Source organism: Coregonus clupeaformis, chromosome 34 (genome assembly GCF_020615455.1).
Source record: "Coregonus clupeaformis isolate EN_2021a chromosome 34, ASM2061545v1, whole genome shotgun sequence".
Lineage (NCBI taxonomy): Eukaryota > Metazoa > Chordata > Actinopteri > Salmoniformes > Salmonidae > Coregonus > Coregonus clupeaformis.
In genome coordinates this window covers 9,523,553-9,540,969 of record NC_059225.1, presented here as the reverse complement: position 1 = coordinate 9,540,969, position 17,417 = coordinate 9,523,553, and the positions used below count along the sequence as shown (strand labels likewise).

Here is a 17,417-nt window from a genome sequence, read left to right as displayed (position 1 = left end):
GCACCTGCAGAATTAGCTCAGTGAATGGAGCTTCTTTTTTATTTATTTACAGACTTGAACAGTCAGTTTTACAACTTTCATTGTGCATACTTTATTAATCATAAAGCCTGGCAAATGACATCTCCAATCAATCCCATAAAAGAGCCTAGAGGGAGCAATGCCAACCGCATTAAATAATGTTTAGCCTATTATTCAAATTGTGGATATAACCATTCTATTGCTGTGTAAAAACACACAAGTTTAGCATGACTATACACGTGTAGGATGACTATCCACGTGTAGGAAATACGTTGTACCGCTGTATCGTATCGCCCAAGATCAAGGAAGGTATTTGGACACGTCTATACTATCAGCCATTAAGGCCCAGTATCAGCCAATATGTGCATGGTCCATTATATTGGAAAGGCCAGGAACTAGGCTACTGCTAAAGGAATGTTACATGAGGTTTTTCAGACAGGGGAAAGTACTACACGGAAGGAAAAGAACTAACGCATATTTTAAGAGGTAACACAGAGCAACACACGAATCACCAGAAAATAAAAAAATTCGTAACATTACTGTGTAACATTGTAACATGAATAAAACTGGCATGGTGGTGACATATTCGGTCACTGAAACAAACGCACGCACGCATCTGCCCTGGGCAGACAGCAAAACACATGATTTTGTAAATACACAATATGGTCACAGGCTGCGTGGCATGGGGACAGTTGCAGTAAAATGAATGACGTACCCCTTTCCAGTATTATTATAGTCGTCGGATATGATAATAAATCCACTGGGTTAACGATTGCCCATTGTCCATTGGTCAAGCCAAAACATTGAAGGGGATAAAGATAACAGTGTTCGGAATTGAGTTGAGATTTCACCGCATTCCCTTACTCTTCCTATGCGTCTTCTCTCTGTCGGCTTTGTCTATTATTCCAACCTGTGACATATAGGCTGCTGTCCCAGGGTAGTGTTATATAAAGCACTGGAAACTAAAGTCCTGTCAGAGAAGACAACGTAGGGCTTCAACATTGACACCCACTGAAGCCTACTTTAGGAAGCAATCCGTTTTGCTGTGGCAGAAAGGTTGATGCTCGACTTCTACCGGTCCCTGATTTCTAACGTTGTTGCTAACGTAATGTCCGCCGACATTAAACAAAGTCATTAAATAATAAATGATTATTTCTGACATCATCTTAAAGGGGACGGGTCACAGAACTGCTGGCTGTCTGGCTGAACATGGCGAACCGACCATTTCTGTCTCTGGGAGAAAGAGGGGGTGGAAAACTGCAATGGGAGAAGCTATCTCCAGACTCGTGAGAAATCGGGTGTAATCGTTGAGACGTCCCCCTCTTTCACTGCAAATTGAGCCATCTGCCGCCTGGTGGGGCCATACATCATAGATTATTGTCAAGGTTGAAAGAGCGCGCATTATGCGTTGTATAATAGGAGGACTGTCCAGATTCTTTTGTAATTTGCATGGAGAGCATATTGTAGATATTCCCTTCGTGCCTCTACCCTTGGGCACACTGTGGCATTCTACTTCTGCCTTCTGCCCCCCCCCCCGCAAAACGAATATCTTCTGGATGTTGAAATCAGGCTCATTTTTGGCTCTGAATGAAATTTAAAAACAAGTAATTTATAGACGTCTATGTTTGGCCCAAATCAAGGCTGGTCCACACCGGACAAAATCTGAACCAAACACAGACATCTATGATTGGTTCAGATTTGGCCCAGACCGGACCAAAAACCAATGTCCTTGGATGTGGAAATCAAGGCCGGTCCGGAACTGTACCAAAAAAAGTCCAAAACATATCAGCTCGTGGCCTCCGGAGTGGCGCAGTGGTCACGGAGACCCAAGAGGCAGCGCGCAATTGGCCCAGCGTCGTCCGGGTTAGTGGAGGGTTTGGCCAGCCGGGATTTCCTTGTCCCATCGCGCTCTAGCGACTCCTTGTGTTGGGCGGTGTGCCTGCAAGTAGACTTTGGTCGCCAGCTGGATGGTGTTTCCTCCGACACATTTGTGCGGCTGGATCCCGGGTTAAGCGAGCAGTGTGTCAAGAGGCAGTGCGGCTTGGCAGGGTCGTGTTTCGGAGGACGCATGGCTCTCGACCTTCGCCTCTCCCGAGTCTGCAGGGGAGTTGCAGCGATGGGACAAGACAGTAACTACCAATTGGGGAGAAAAAAGGGGTAGAAGTATACTTTTTTTCAAAGGTGTTGGCTCGTGCTTACTGGGGTGTAGCCTACTATGTCGGCCCGCAATTGAGTTTTATGAATGCCCATCCATGTGATGGGCCCACCGTTTGTAAAACAGTACGTTACATTGGCTTTATTAGTCCTGATTCCTGTGACTAATCAATTTGGCTACTTAAGCTCTGAATATCAGCTACCCAACTTTATTTGGAGTTATCTGACCCTCCTGTAGCGCAGTTGGTAGAGCATGGCGCTTGCAACGCCAGGGTTGTGTGTTCGATTCCCACGGGGGGCCAGTATGAAAAATGTATGCACTCACTAACTGTAAGTCGCTCTGGATAAGAGTGTCTGCTAAACGACTAAAATGTTTACACAGAGGGAAATGCCAAAGTAGTTTCTTTTTCACTATGATCAGCTTGTCAAAAATTGACTGATACAAACTTGAAACCACTGATCATGACAACGGGGTGAAACTCCTGGACCACAGTTGTTATTGTCCATTTTACTTTGTCCTGTCCTGTTTTTAGGGTATGTTGTTTGTTAACATGACAGTGCATTTGTTATTTGATTGAGCGCCATTTAGGTTAGGCTATTTGATTGGAGAAACCTGCATGATGTAAAAAGTGTCAGTCTCATTACATTGTCATACATTTTATCTCCAGTCTGTAGCAGTGGCGGCTCCTGAAAAAATACTCAGGGGGGGCAATTTTTCTGATGATTTAGGTGACCTACACACATTTAAAAAAAGATATGTCCAGCAACAACATGAAGACAGGGGCAGCATATAAGTCAATACCAGAAGCATTTATTGACTGATCTCAAAAGTGTTGGCTTACAAAAGCAAAATAAGTTATCACAGTAAAAATAATCAAGGGTGTTCTTTCACATTCCTCAACACTGCATAAACAATATGCATTTCCATAAAACACCTCATCTAATTGTGCCACAAAGTTGACAAGTCCAAGAAAAATACCAGGGTTGGTGGAGCCCTCAGTTTCATCTTTGCCTCGCAAAGCTAACTCAAACACTCCGCAAAACTTCACACACTGGATTAGCCGGCTGAGGATGTGGCGGTTCTTGCTAACCTCATCGTTGTGGCGGCGGACAGCTAGCCTGTATCCCTCATCCAGTTGAGTGGCAATGTTCACTCTCCCCAAAGCAGACAATCTCAAACAGCTATCCATGTGGGTCTTTGACAGCTCATGTTTCTTAATCTTTTCTGAAAGATGGTGCATGTCCGTTACACCAGTCGCTGTCCAAGCGGTGCTGTCTGCCGTGCCGCCTTCAGGGTGAAAGAGTAAGCAGGGGTAGCAGAAGACTGCATTAGCTACATCGCAGCCTGCTAGCCAGGTTTTTCGTTCGTACCAATTTTTGGAAAATCCTCGGGTGTAGGACTTTCCCCCTTTAGTAGAAACCTGTTGAATTATTAAATTTGGTCTGGGAGGTCCTAATTGTTTCGTTGCCAATTTATCTTGATTTGTTCGCCGACAAAAAGGAACTTCTTTCAAAGAGACAATCGAGTTGCACTGAACGCTAGCCATCTTGACAGTAGTACGTGAATTGATTGACGCTGCTACCCGCTCTTTTCTTAGTTACGTTCATGGTTATGTTACGTATGACGAAAGCACGTAAGTGCAAGCCCTCCCGGAACCCATAGAGATTGTATTGAAAGCTCTGATATTTGAAAAAAAAAGATTTTACATGAGAGTCTATGAGAGACTTCTGGGGCGATTTTCAACCTGACTGAAATCGCCCCAAAAGGGGCGGGGCCATTTGAAGCACGACTTTAGCCTGATTGGACATTTAGTGGCAGATCAGACGTCTAGATTAGAACACTGATAACTACTGTTGCCGTGATATAATTGATTAGAAAAAAAATCCCTTCCTTTTCCCGTTTGGCAGTGCGTCGCCCATATCGCCCTAATGAACACACCGCCCCTGGTCTGTAGGCTACAGAAAAGGCCACATACTCTTTCTACCATATCCTATATCTGCTACATAATTTATATTAGATAATTTTTCTGACTGAACGTTGGTGGAGCGCTGCAGAGATGCATCTCTCCAGCAGCACCCTGGAGAGGCATGCTGGGAATGGACAAGCAAAATATTTTGCGCCCCTGCCTTTGACAAAGTGGGCACTGCTTATAAAAAGGCATCATCAGCGCTCAACAAAAATGCCCATATGCCACTGGTTGAGAGAAATGGTCAGTGTTTTGGGTAGATTTACAGTGCATTCAGAAAGTATTCAGACCCCTTCCATTTTTCCACATTTTGTTATGTTACAGCCTTATTCTAAAATGTATTCAATTATTTTTTCCCCTCAATCTACACAATACCCCATAATGACAAATCAAAAACAGGTCTTTAGACATTTTTGGTAATTTATAAAAAATATAAAACAGAAATACAATTTTTACATAAGTATTCAGACCCTTTGCTATGAGACTCAAAATTGAGCTCAGGTGCATCCTGTTTCCATTGATCATTCTGCAGCATTGAAGGTCCCCAAGAACACAGTGGCCTCCATCATTCTTAAATGAAAGAAGTTTGGAACCACCAAGACTCTTCTTAGAGCTGGCCACCCGGACAAACTGAGCAATCAGGGGAGAAGGGCCTTGGTCAGGGAGGTGACCAAGAACCCGATGGTCACTCTGACAGAGCTCCAGAGTTCCTCTGTGGAGATGGGAGAACCTTCCAGAAGGACAACCATCTCTGCAGCACTCCGCCAATCAGGCCTTTATGGTAGAGAAGCCACTCCTCAGTAAAAGGCACATGACAGCCCGCTTGGAGTTTGCCAAAAGACACTTAAAGGAATCTCAGACCATGAGAAACAAGATTCTCTGGTCTGATGAATCCAAGATTGAACTCTTTGGCCTGAATGCCAAGTGTCATATCTGGAGGAAACCTGGCACCATCCCTACGGTGAAGCATGGTGGTGGCAGCATCATGCTGTGGGGATGTTTTTCAGTGGCAGGGACTGAGAGACTAGTCAGGATCGAGGGAAAGATGAACGGAGCAAAATACAGAGAGATCCTTGATGAAAACCTGCTCCAGAGCGCTCAGAACCTCAGACTGAGGCAAAGGTTCACCTTCCAACAGGACCACGACCCTAAGCACAAAGCCAAGACAACTCAGGAGTGGCTTCGAGACAAGTCTCTGAATGTCCTTGAGTGGCCCAGCCAGAGCCCGGACTTGAACCCGATCCAACATCTCTGGAGAGATCTGAAAATAGCTGTGCAGCGACGCTCCCCATCCAACCTGACAGAGCTTGAGAGGATCTGCAGAGAAGAATGGGAGAAACTCCCCAAATACAGGTGTGCTAAGCTTGTAGCGTCATACCCAAGAAGACTCGAGGCTGTAGTTGCTGCCAAAGGTGCTTCAACAAAGTACTGAGTAAAGAGTCTGAATACTTATGTAAAGGTCATATTTCTAAAAAAAACGATTTCATCCATTTTAGAATAAGGCTGTAACGTAACAAAATGTGGAAAAAGTAAAGGGGTCTGAATACTTTCTGAATGCACTGTATGTGCGGTTTTATGTGTTGTTGTTGGAGGTGTGTCTTGCCGCCCTCGTCAATCTGCTGCATCCATCCATCCATCCATCCATCCATCCATCCATCCATCCATCCATCCATCCATCCATCCATCTATCCATCTATCTATCTATCTATCTATCTATCTATCTAATCTTATCTCTGTCCCTTAACTGCTATCGCTGCCCCGGGAAGGCTCTCTCACTCCTGTGTGCTGATAGTCTTTTTGTCCCATGCTGTGCTGAAATCTTACCCATCCCACAAAGGCCGGCCCAGCTCTCTACCCATAAAACTCCCGTGTCATTGTGTATGTTTTTAACGGTCTTTGTGAACAGAGTGAAGGGGGGCATCTCTATGTGCTCTTACAGGCTTATAAAATACTACACTGAAGAAGCTAAATAGCAGGAGATAACCGGGTTTAGCCATAGCCATTATTATAGCCATGTTAGATGCAATACAATCACTTGGAGGAGATTGTCAGCTAAGGAAATTAGGCATATCCTTTGATTAAATCACAAATGTGCATTTGAAGACGATAGTGTTCATAAACGTTGAGTGTTAGTTAAACATTCTTTATTTTTTTTATTTTGTACCTTGATTTAACTGTAAGTCATATAACACAGAATGTTGAGAAAGAGCCATAAAAATACTTATTTAAAAGAAATTGAATTGCACAATTACATAACTTTTGCCTGATATCTACTAAATAATAGCATGGTAACAAGGTTATTTCCGGTACTTCCAACCAATTGGTGACAACAGCATTATACGTAGTGGTGCTTATTTCAATGAATCTTTTTGAAACCATATAAAGTATTGGGTAATCAGATTCGGCAATCGTTCTTGCCATGTCATTTCCAAGGGAAAATAGTGTAGGTAGATAGTGTACTGAGATCTGTGTCACACATCTAACCACAGACAAGAAAGCTCCTACTGTAGTTTTTAAAGTACTTGGAACTTTTTTGTTCTTCGACTCACAACTTTAGTTGACTTTAGGATGAACCCTGTAGATATGTCAACATTTGGAATACTCCCAGATGGAAGCACGTATGTGACTGTTTCAACAAGTATTTGATCCCCTGCTGATTTTGTACGTTTGCCCACTCTTTAAAGACATGTTCAGTCTATAATTTTAATGGTAGGTTTATTTGAACAGTGAGAGACAGCATAACAACAACAAAAAAAAACGCATGTCAAAAATGTTATAAATTGATTTGCATTTTAATGAGCTTCTGCCACTGTGTACTCTCTGTTTAGGGCCAAATAGCATTCTAGTTTGCTCTGTTTTTTTGTTAATTCTTTCCAATGTGTCAAGTAATTATCTTTCTGTTGTCTCATGATTTGGTTGGGTCTAATTGTGTTGTTGTCCTGGGGCTCTGTGGGGTCTGTTTGTGTTTGAGAACAGAGCCCCAGGACCAGCTTGCTTAGGGGACTCTTCTCCAAGTTCATCTCTCTGTAGGTGATGGCTTTGTAATGGAAGGTTTGGGAATCGCTTCCTTTTAAGTGGTTATACAATTTAACGTCTCTTTTCAGGATTTTGATAATTAGCGGGTATCGGCCTAATTCTGCTCTGCATGCATTATTTTGTGTTTTTCGTTGTACACAGAGGATATTTTTGCAGAATTCTGCATGCAGAGTCTCAATTTGGTGTTTGTCCCATTTTATGAATTCTTGGTTGGTGAGCGGACCCCAGACCTCACAACCATAAAGGGCAATGGGTTCTATAACTGATTCAAGTATTTTTAGCCAGATCCTAATTGGTATGTCCATTTTTATGTTCCTTTTGATGGCATAGAAGGCCCTTCTTGCCTTGTCTCTCATATCATTCACAGCTTTGTGGAAGTTACCTGTGGCGCTGATGTTTAGGCCAAGGTTTGCATAGTTTTTTGTGTGCTCTAGGGCAACGGTGTCTAGATCTGTGCAGAAGAACTAGGTGCTGCTGTAGGCCCTCCTTGGTTGGGGACAGAAGCACCAGATCATCAGCAAACAGTAGATATTTGACTTCAGATTCTAGTAGGGTGAGGCCGGGTGCTGCAGACTGTTCTAGTGCCCTCGCCAATTCATTGATATATATGTTGAAGAGGGTGGGGCTTAAGCTGCATCCCTGTCTCACCCCACAGCCCTGTGGAAAGAAATGTGTGTGTTTTTTGCAACTTTTAACTGCACACTTATTGTTTGTGTACATAGATTTTATAATGTCGTATGTTTTCCCCCCAACACCACTTTCCATCAATTTGTATAGCAGACCCTCATGCCAAATTGAGTCAAAAGCTTTTTTTGAAATCAACAAAGAATGCGAAGACTTTGCCTTTGTTTTGGTTTGTTTGTCAATTAGGGTGTGCAGGGTGAATACGTGGTCTGTCGTACGGTCATTTGGTAAAAAGCCAATTTGACATTTGCTCAGTACATTGTTTTCACTGAGGAAATGAACTAGTCTGCTGTTAATGATATTGCAGAGGATTTTCCCACGGTTCTATCATCGCTTTGGCATAAAAATGGCTTATCAGGGATGTAAAAAAAAAAAAAGTGAAAAACCAAGAAAACTACAGGACGGTAACAAGATGACAAAAGCCAGGTACACCGAGAAAGAGGCTTTGAGGAAATTCTTAGTGAGTCAGACAGATGCTGGGAGCGACCTGGACCAAGATTACTATGACTCGGGCGGAGTCATAGTATTTTGTATAACTTTCTATAGTTTGTATTTGGTATGTTTTATATAGTTGTGGTCTGCTTCTTTTTGTTTTGTATTACCAGTATAGCAGTGTCCTGTCCTGTCTATCAGGTGTCCTGTCCTGTCTATCAGGTGTCCTGTCCTGTCTATCAGGTGTCCTGTCCTGTCTATCAGGTATCCTGTCCTGTCTATCAGGTATCCTGTCCTGTCTATCAGGTATCCTGTCCTGTCTATCAGGTGTCCTGTCCTGTCTATCAGCTATCCTGTCCTATGTAGCCTATATCCTGTCTATCATTCCAAAGTAGATACATTTCACATTAGTTTGCTGGTAAAAGTTGGATATATTCTGTGTAACTTTGGAGAGGCCACCAAATTCTCATGACCATTGTTACTGTCTCTAAAGGTAGGCTACCTGTGTCTCAACTGTTTGCTTTGTATAGGTTAGTATATGGCTTTTACATTACAGTAATGTTGTTTTGTTATAGTTGTGGTCTGCTTTTTGTTGTTTTGAACTGTATGTATAGCCTACATACAGTATAGGCCTATGTAACTGTGTCCTGTTTGTGCAATATTTCTAATTAGTTTTCCACTGGGAGGCAGGGGTGGACACAGGCCCACCCACTGGGGAGCCAGGCCCTGCCAGGCCCACCCAATCAGATTGAGCAAAAAACAAAAAAATAATACATTATGTTGCTCTACAACATTCGGAGAGTACGACCCTGCCTTACACAGGAAGCGGCACAGGTCCTAATCCAGGCACTTGTCATCTCCCGTCTGGATTACTGCAACTCGCTGTTGGCTGGGCTCCCTGCCTGTGCCATTAAACCCCTACAACTCATCCAGAATGCCGCAGCCCGTCTGGTGTTCAACCTTCCCAAGTTCTCTCACGTCACCCCGCTCCTCCGCACACTCCACTGGCTTCCAGTTGAAGCTCGCATCTGCTACAAGACCATGGTGCTTGCCTACGGAGCTGTGAGGGGAACGGCACCTCCGTACCTTCAGGCTCTGATCAGTCCCTACACCCAAACGAGGGCATTGCGTTCATCCAGCTCTTGCCCTCTTGCCCCCCTACCTCTACGGAAGCACAGTTCCCGCTCAGCCCAGTCAAAACTGTTCGCTGCTCTGGCACCCCAATGGTGGAACAAGCTCCCTCACGACGCCAGGACAGCGGAGTCACTCACCACCTTCCGGAGACACTTGAAACCCCACCTCTTTAAGGAATACCTGGGATAGGACAAAGTAATCCTTCTACCCCCCCCAAAAAAAAAGAAAAAACATATTGTAAAGTGGTTATCCCACTAGCTATAAGGTGAATGCACCAATTTGTAAGTCGCTCTGGATAAGAGCGTCTGCTAAATTATGTAAATGTGAATGTACTACAAAAATATGGAGGCTGGTGGGAGGAGCTATAGGAGGACAGGCTCATTAATGGCTGGAATGGAGTGGTCTCAAACATCAAACATGGAAACCATTTGACTCTGTTCCATTTATTCCATTCCAGCCATTAATGAGCCTGTCCTCCTATAGCTCCTCCCACCAGCCTCCTCTGGTGTACAGTAAGTGTGTATTTTGCATCTAGGAAATTATTTTGATGTGATATGAAAGTACAGGGCTTTATGTTTCTAGAACCATACTGCAATTGAGAATCGATTCACATTTAGATAGAGTATTTGGCTGTTTTGGCTGTCAGGGCCAATTTGCCTCTAAACAGAACATGAAAGGTCCTTATAAGGATTAATGTTAGACTCCTTTAGTCCATTCTTGGTAGCCATTTGTCTTCTGTAGCCTTCTTGCTAATAATATGACATAGCTAAGGTAGTGTTGTTTAACAGTTATACTGTATATATTACTACTTACCAGTCACTCAGATGTATAAGGTCTGTCTGTGCACATTCAATCCTAGGTGGCTTCAGTTGCAGTGCATGTTTGAGATTTACATGAGGGTCCAAGATGGAACATTCCAAACATCCAAGGTAAGTTATGTCTCTCTAAAATGATTCATGAAAATGTTAATTTCCCACTATCTTGTAGGGTTTGTCTTTCCTGGACTTGCGATACCAGCTGCTGCTGTTTTACCTACAAGATGTCACTGACCTGATCAGTCTCAAATTAGAGGGTGGTAGTGTGAAAGACAATGGCGCCCTTCACAGACTGGTCACCCTTCACAGACTGGTCGCCCTTCACAGACTGGTCACCCTTCACAGACTGGTCGCCCTTCACAGACTGGTCGCCCTTCACAGACTGGTCACCCTTCACAGACTGGTCACCCTTCACAGACTGGTCGCCCTTCACAGACTGGTCACCCTTCACAGACTGGTCGCCCTTCACAGACTGGTCGCCCTTCACAGACTGGTCACCCTTCACAGACTGGTCACCCTTCACAGACTGGCGCCCTTCACAGACTGGTCACCCTTCACAGACTGGTCGCCCTTCACAGACTGGTCACCCTTCACAGACTGGTCACCCTTCACAGACTGGTCACCCTTCACAGACTGGTCACCCTTCACAGACTGGTCGCCCTTCACAGACTGGCGCCCTTCACAGACTGGTCACCCTTCACAGACTGGTCACCCTTCACAGACTGGTCACCCTTCACAGACTGGTCGCCCTTCACATCACAGACTGGTCACCCTTCACAGACTGGTCACTCTTCACAGACTGGTCACCCTTCACAGACTGGTCACCCTTCACAGACTGGTCGCCCTTCACAGACTGGTCACCCTTCACAGACTGGTCACCCTTCACAGACTGGTCGCCCTTCACAGACTGGTCGCCCTTCACAGACTGGTCATCCTTCACAGACTGGTCACCCTTCACAGACTGGTCGCCCTTCACAGACTGGTCGCCCTTCACAGACTGGTCATCCTTCACAGACTGGTCACCCTTCACAGACTGGTCACCCTTCACAGACTGGTCGCCCTTCACAGACTGGTCGCCCTTCACAGACTGGTCACCCTTCACAGACTGGTCACCCTTCACAGACTGGTCGCCCTTCACAGACTGGTCACCCTTCACAGACTGGTCACCCTTCACAGACTGGTCACCCTTCACAGACTGGTCGCCCTTCACAGACTGGTCGCCCTTCACAGACTGGTCGCCCTTCACAGACTGGTCACCCTTCACAGACTGGTCACCCTTCACAGACTGGTCGCCCTTCACAGACTGGTCACCCTTCACAGACTGGTCACCCTTCACAGACTGGTCGCCCTTCACAGACTGGTCACCGTTAGAACAGTAAGATGCCCTCATTTCCAAAAATGCAATTCAAAATCGAAAAGACGCCGTTTGTTGTTTTGTGATGTATTGTTGTTGTATTTCTGTGCATCTTGGGACCGTATAAAAGTTCAGTAAAGGACAGTAAGATGGCTTCATTTCCACCTCCTGGCATCTCAATCTGTGTGAAATGAATACAATTATATCATTCTTGTTCATTTTGTTTCGTTGCTCCCTATGGCAGAATAAAATCTGGTTTGTGCAACAGCTTCTGAATGTCTTTACCTTAAAATGTTTTATTTCATGCCAAAGCTAAGTGAATCAGAAGACTGAGGGTGAAAATGGAGAGAAGGCTGAAGGCGCTGAGAAAAGTACCATCTAGTGGCAAGGAACATGATCCCCCAAGATTGCTCCAATGCACTATGGTAATCAAATCAAATCAAATCGTATTTGTCACATTCGCCGAATACAACAGGTGTAGACCTTACCGTGAAATTCTTAATTACAAGCCCTTAACCAACAATGCGGTTCAAGAAAGAGTTAAGAAAATATTTACTAAATAAACAAAAGTTTAAAAAATTGCAATAAAAAGTAACACAATAAAATAACAATAACGAGGCTATGTACAGGGGGTACCGGTACCAAGTCAATGTGAGGGGGTAGAGGTTAGTCGAGGTAGTTTGTACATGTAGGTAGGGGTAAAGGGACTATGCATAGATAACAAACAACGTAAATAGTCCGGGGGCCAATATAATGTTAATATAACACTATTTCCTCTTCTGCTGTTGAATCTTATGTAGTCATCCCCTCTTAAAAACATACCCAAATCTTCCCAAAGCTGCAATATTTCTGTGATGTGTGATTTGACAAAACCATGGCTGTGATGTATAAGATGTACAGTTGAAGTCAGAAGTTTCCATACACCTTAGCCAAATACATTTAAACTCAGTTTTTCACAAATCTTGACATTTAATCCTAGTAAAAATGTCCTGTCTTAGGTCAGTTAGGATCACCACTTTATTTTAAGAATGTGAAATGTCAGAATAATAGTAGAGAGAATGATTTATTTCAGCTTTTATTTCTTTCATCACATTCCCAGTGGGTCAGAAGTTTACATACACTCAATTAGTATTTGGTAGCATTGCCTTTAAATTGTTTAACTTGGGTCAAATGTTTCGGGTAGCCTTCCACAAGCTTCCCACAATAAGTTGGGTGAATTTTGGCCCATTCCTCCTGACAGAGCTGGTGTAACTGAGTCAGGTTTGTAGGCCTCCTTGCTCGCACACGCTTTTTCAGTTCTGCCCACACATTTTCTATAGGATTGAGGTCAGGCTTTGCGATGACCACTCCAATACCTTGACTTTGTTGTCCTTAAGCCATTTTGCCACAACTTTGGAAGTATGCTTGGGGTCATTGTCCATTTGGAAGACCCATTAAGCGACCAAGCTTTAACTTCCTGACTGATGTCTTGACATGTTGCTTCAATATATCCACATAATCTTCCTACCTCATGATGCCATCTATTTTGTGAAGTGCACCAGTCACTCCTGCAGCAAAGCACCCCCACAGCATGATGCTGCCACCTCCGTGCTTCACGGTTGGGATCGTGTTCTTCGGCTTGCAAGCTGCCGCGTTTTTCCTCCAAACATAACGATGGTCATTATGGCCAAGCAGTTCAATTTTTGTTTCATCAGACCAGAGGACATTTCTCCAAAAAGTATGATCTTTGTCCCCATGTGCAGTTGCAAACTGTAGTCTGGCTTTTTTATGGCGTTTTTTGAGCAGTGGCTTCTTCCTTGCTGAGCGGCCTTTCAGGTTATGTCGATATAGGACTCGTTTTACTGTGGATATAGATACTTTTGTACCCGTTTCCTCCAGCATCTTCACAAGGTCCTTTGCTGCTGTTCTGGGATTGATTTGCACTTTTCGCACCAAAGTACGTTCATCTCTAGGAGACAGAACGCGTCTCCTTCCTGAGCGGTATGACGGCTGCGTGGTCCCATGGTGTTTATACTTGCGTACTATTGTTTGTACAGATGAACGTGGAACATTCGGGCGTTTGGAAATTGCTCCCAAAGATGAACCAGACTTGTGGAGATCTACAAAAAAATTTCTGAGGTCTTGGCTGATTTCTTTAGATTTTCCCATGATGTCAAGCAAAGAGGCACTGAGTTTGAAGGTAGGCCTTGAAATACATCCACAGGTACAGTGGGGAAAAAAAGTATTTAGTCAGCCACCAATTGTGCAAGTTCTCCCACTTAAAAAGATGAGAGAAGCCTGTAATTTTCATCATAGGTACACGTCAACTATGACAGACAAATTGAGAAAATAAAATCCAGAAAATCACATTGTAGGATTTTTAATGAATTTATTTGCAAATTATGGTGGAAAATAAGTATTTGGTCACCTACAAAGAAGCAAGATTTCTGGCTCTCACAGACCTGTAACTTCTTCTTTAAGAGGCTCCTCTGTCCTCCACTCGTTACCTGTATTAATGGCACCTGTTTGAACTTGTTATCAGTATAAAAGACACCTGTCCACAACCTCAAACAGTCACACTCCAAACTCCACTATGGCCAAGACCAAAGAGCTGTCAAAGGACACCAGAAACAAAATTGTAGACCTTCCCCAGGCTGGGAAGACTGAATCTGCAATAGGTAAGCAGCTTGGTTTGAAGAAATCAACTGTGGGAGCAATTATTAGGAAATGGAAGACATACAAGACCACTGATAATCTCCCTCGATCTGGGGCTCCATGCAAGATCTCACCCCGTGGGGTCAAAATGATCACAAGAACGGTGAGCAAAAATCCCAGAACCACACGGGGGACCTAGTGAATGACCTGCAGAGAGCTGGGACCAAAGTAACAAAGCCTACCATCAGTAACACACTACGCCGCCAGGGACTCAAATCCTGCAGTGCTAGACATGTCCCCCTGCTTAAGCCAGTACATGTCCAGGCCCGTCTGAAGTTTGCTAGAGTGCATCCAGAAGAGGATTGGGAAAATGTCATATGGTCAGATGAAACCAAAATATAACTTTTTGGTAAAAACTCAACTCGTCGTGTTTGGAGGACAAAAAATGCTGAGTTGCATCCAAAGAACACCATACCTACTGTGACGCATGGGGGTGAAAACATCATGCTTTGGGGCTGTTTTTCTGTAAAGGGACCAGGACGACTGATCCGTGTAAAGGAAAGAATGAATGGGGCCATGTATCGTGAGATTTTGAGTGAAAACCTCCTTCCATCAGCAAGGGCATTGAAGATGAAACGTGGCTGGGTCTTTCAGCATGACAATGATCCCAAACACACCGCCCGGGCAACGAAGGAGTGGCTTCGTAAGAAGCATTTCAAGGTCCTGGAGTGGCCTAGCCAGTCTCCAGATCTCAACCACATTGAAAATCTTTGGAGGGAGTTGAAAGTCCGTGTTGCCCAGCGACAGCCCCAAAACATCACTGCTCTAGAGGAGATCTGCATGGAGGAATGGGCCAAAATACCAGCAACAGTGTGTGAAAACCTTGTGAAGACTTACAGATAACGTTTGACCTGTGTCATTGCCAACAAAGGGTATATAACAAAGTATTGAGAAACTTTTGTTATTGACCAAATACTTTTTTTCCACCATAATTTGCAAATAAATTCGTTAAAAATCCTACAATGTGATTTTCTGGAATTTTTTTTCTCATTTTGTCTGTCATAGTTGACGTGTACCTATGATGAAAATTACAGGCCTCTCTCATCTTTTTAAGTGGGAGAACTTGCACAATTGGTGGCTGACTAAATACTTTTTTTCCCCACTGTACACCTCCAATTGAATCAAATTATGTCAATTAGCCTATCAGAAGCTTCTAAAGCCATGACATCATTTTCTGGAATTTTCCAAGCTGTTTAAAGGCACAGTCAACTTAGTGTATATAAACTTCTGACCCACTGGAATTGTGATACAGTGAATTCTAAGTGAAATAATCTGTCTGTAAACAATTGTTGGAAAAATTACTTGTGTCATGCACAAAGTAGATGTCCTAACCGACTTGTAAACTTCCGACTTCAACTGTATCTTTACCTGACCCACGGATGGAGACATGACCGACGCAGACAAAAAGCAGAGGTCCACAGCTCTGTGATCCAGGAGCTCCGGCAGCAGTACAGCGACACTCCTGTAGAGATCCGCCACCACAGGGACTTCAAGACCGAGACAGAGCCGAGAGCAGCTGCACAGGTCAGTGCTGTCATCATCAGACATATTCATCACATAATCATCGATAAGATTGTTATTGACACGTTTCTCATTTAACTGTGTAGTACTACCATAGTTTTAGTCCTCTCATTTGGTCCCTTCATGTAATTAATTTTTCTTCCTTCAGGAAAAACTTTGAGTCAATGATGGTGCGTCTGCAAGTGCCCCGAAATGAGAGAAATGCTAAGATGAGGCATGAATGCTAGGAATGTCTGGTCAGCTGAGTGGCATCCCATGGTTCAGTGACATCACAGCCCTGAAGGGCGGAGAGGGACACGCCAGTATTCTACAGGTCACTCCTTACTGCCATGCAGTGATCGATAATATAATATACACAGTGTACAAAACCTTAAGAACACTGAGTTGCACCCCCCCTATTTTGCCCTCAGAACAGCCTCAGTTCATCGGGGCATGGACTCTACAAGGTGTCAAGCGTTCCACAGTGATGCTGGCCCATGTTGACTCCAATGCTTCCCACAGTTGTGTCAAGTTTTGGACCATTCTTGATATACACGGGAAACTGTGGAGCGTGAAAAACCCCAGCAGCTTTGCAGTTCTTGACACACTCAAACTGCTTTGCCTGGCACCTAGTACCACACCCCGTTCAAAGGCACTTAAATATTTTGTCTTGCCCATTCACCTTCTGAATGGCACACACACACACAATCCATGTCTCAAGGCTTAAAAATCCTTCTTTAACCTGTCTCTTCCCCTTCATCTACACTGATTGAAGTGGATTTAACAAGTGACATCAATAAGGGATCATAGCTTTCACCTGGTCAGTCTGTCATGGAAAGAGCAGGTGTTAATGTTTTGTAGACATATGCCATTTAGCAGACTCTTTTATTCAAATCACCGTAGTCATGCGCGCATACATTTTTATGTCCAGGGAATAATAATTGGCACACTTAAGATGTATTCTCCTTAGGGATGATGGCCCATGTTGGACGATATTAACCCCAACGTTTTCTGTCCCTCCCTTCAAGACATGGATAACCCTGGGCCCAAGAAGAAACTAATGAAGAAAACAAAAAAGTTGTGTGTTTTGTGTTAACATCGCCAGGACATCAGTGATTTCTTTCCTCCAGTGTTTTTAATGATAAATTGTGAATTCAATTTCAATTACTCACATCATTGATTCTCAATGTTAGACCATTTTACTTGGAGTGCAGGGATTATCCGTCATTCTTTACCTGCGGCTTTCAGAAGATAAGATCAGTAACGGAAACCTAAAACCACACAAAGCAGGATGAAGATTGAGGTTTTCTGATAAATGGGACGATTCACTTGGAATAGCTTTTCGTGATTGTTGGTGCTCAAATCATGTGTATTAAAGGAGGATTTTACCCCCATGAATGTCAAGTTTTCAATATCATGGATGCCCAAAATCCATTTGAATACCCAAATTCCCCCCAATTTGGAATGCACAGAGCGGATTCATTTTCCTTGGGCATTAACTAAATGTCACTAGTTAAGTCACACCCTTTCAGGATATATAATTTTTGTTTTGTTTTACGTGAATTCAATTTGAGGGACTGAATCAAACATGGTCTAATAAAAATGTTACACATTTATCCCTACCGAATT

At 43.7% G+C, this 17,417-nt stretch overlaps 1 pseudogene; it reads left to right on the top strand.

Annotated features, from left to right (window-relative positions):
- The first annotated feature begins 12,468 nt into the window (after nucleotides 1–12,468).
- On the top strand, nucleotides 12,469–16,884 carry LOC121549431 (annotated as a pseudogene).
- The last annotated feature ends 533 nt before the right edge of the window (nucleotides 16,885–17,417 follow it).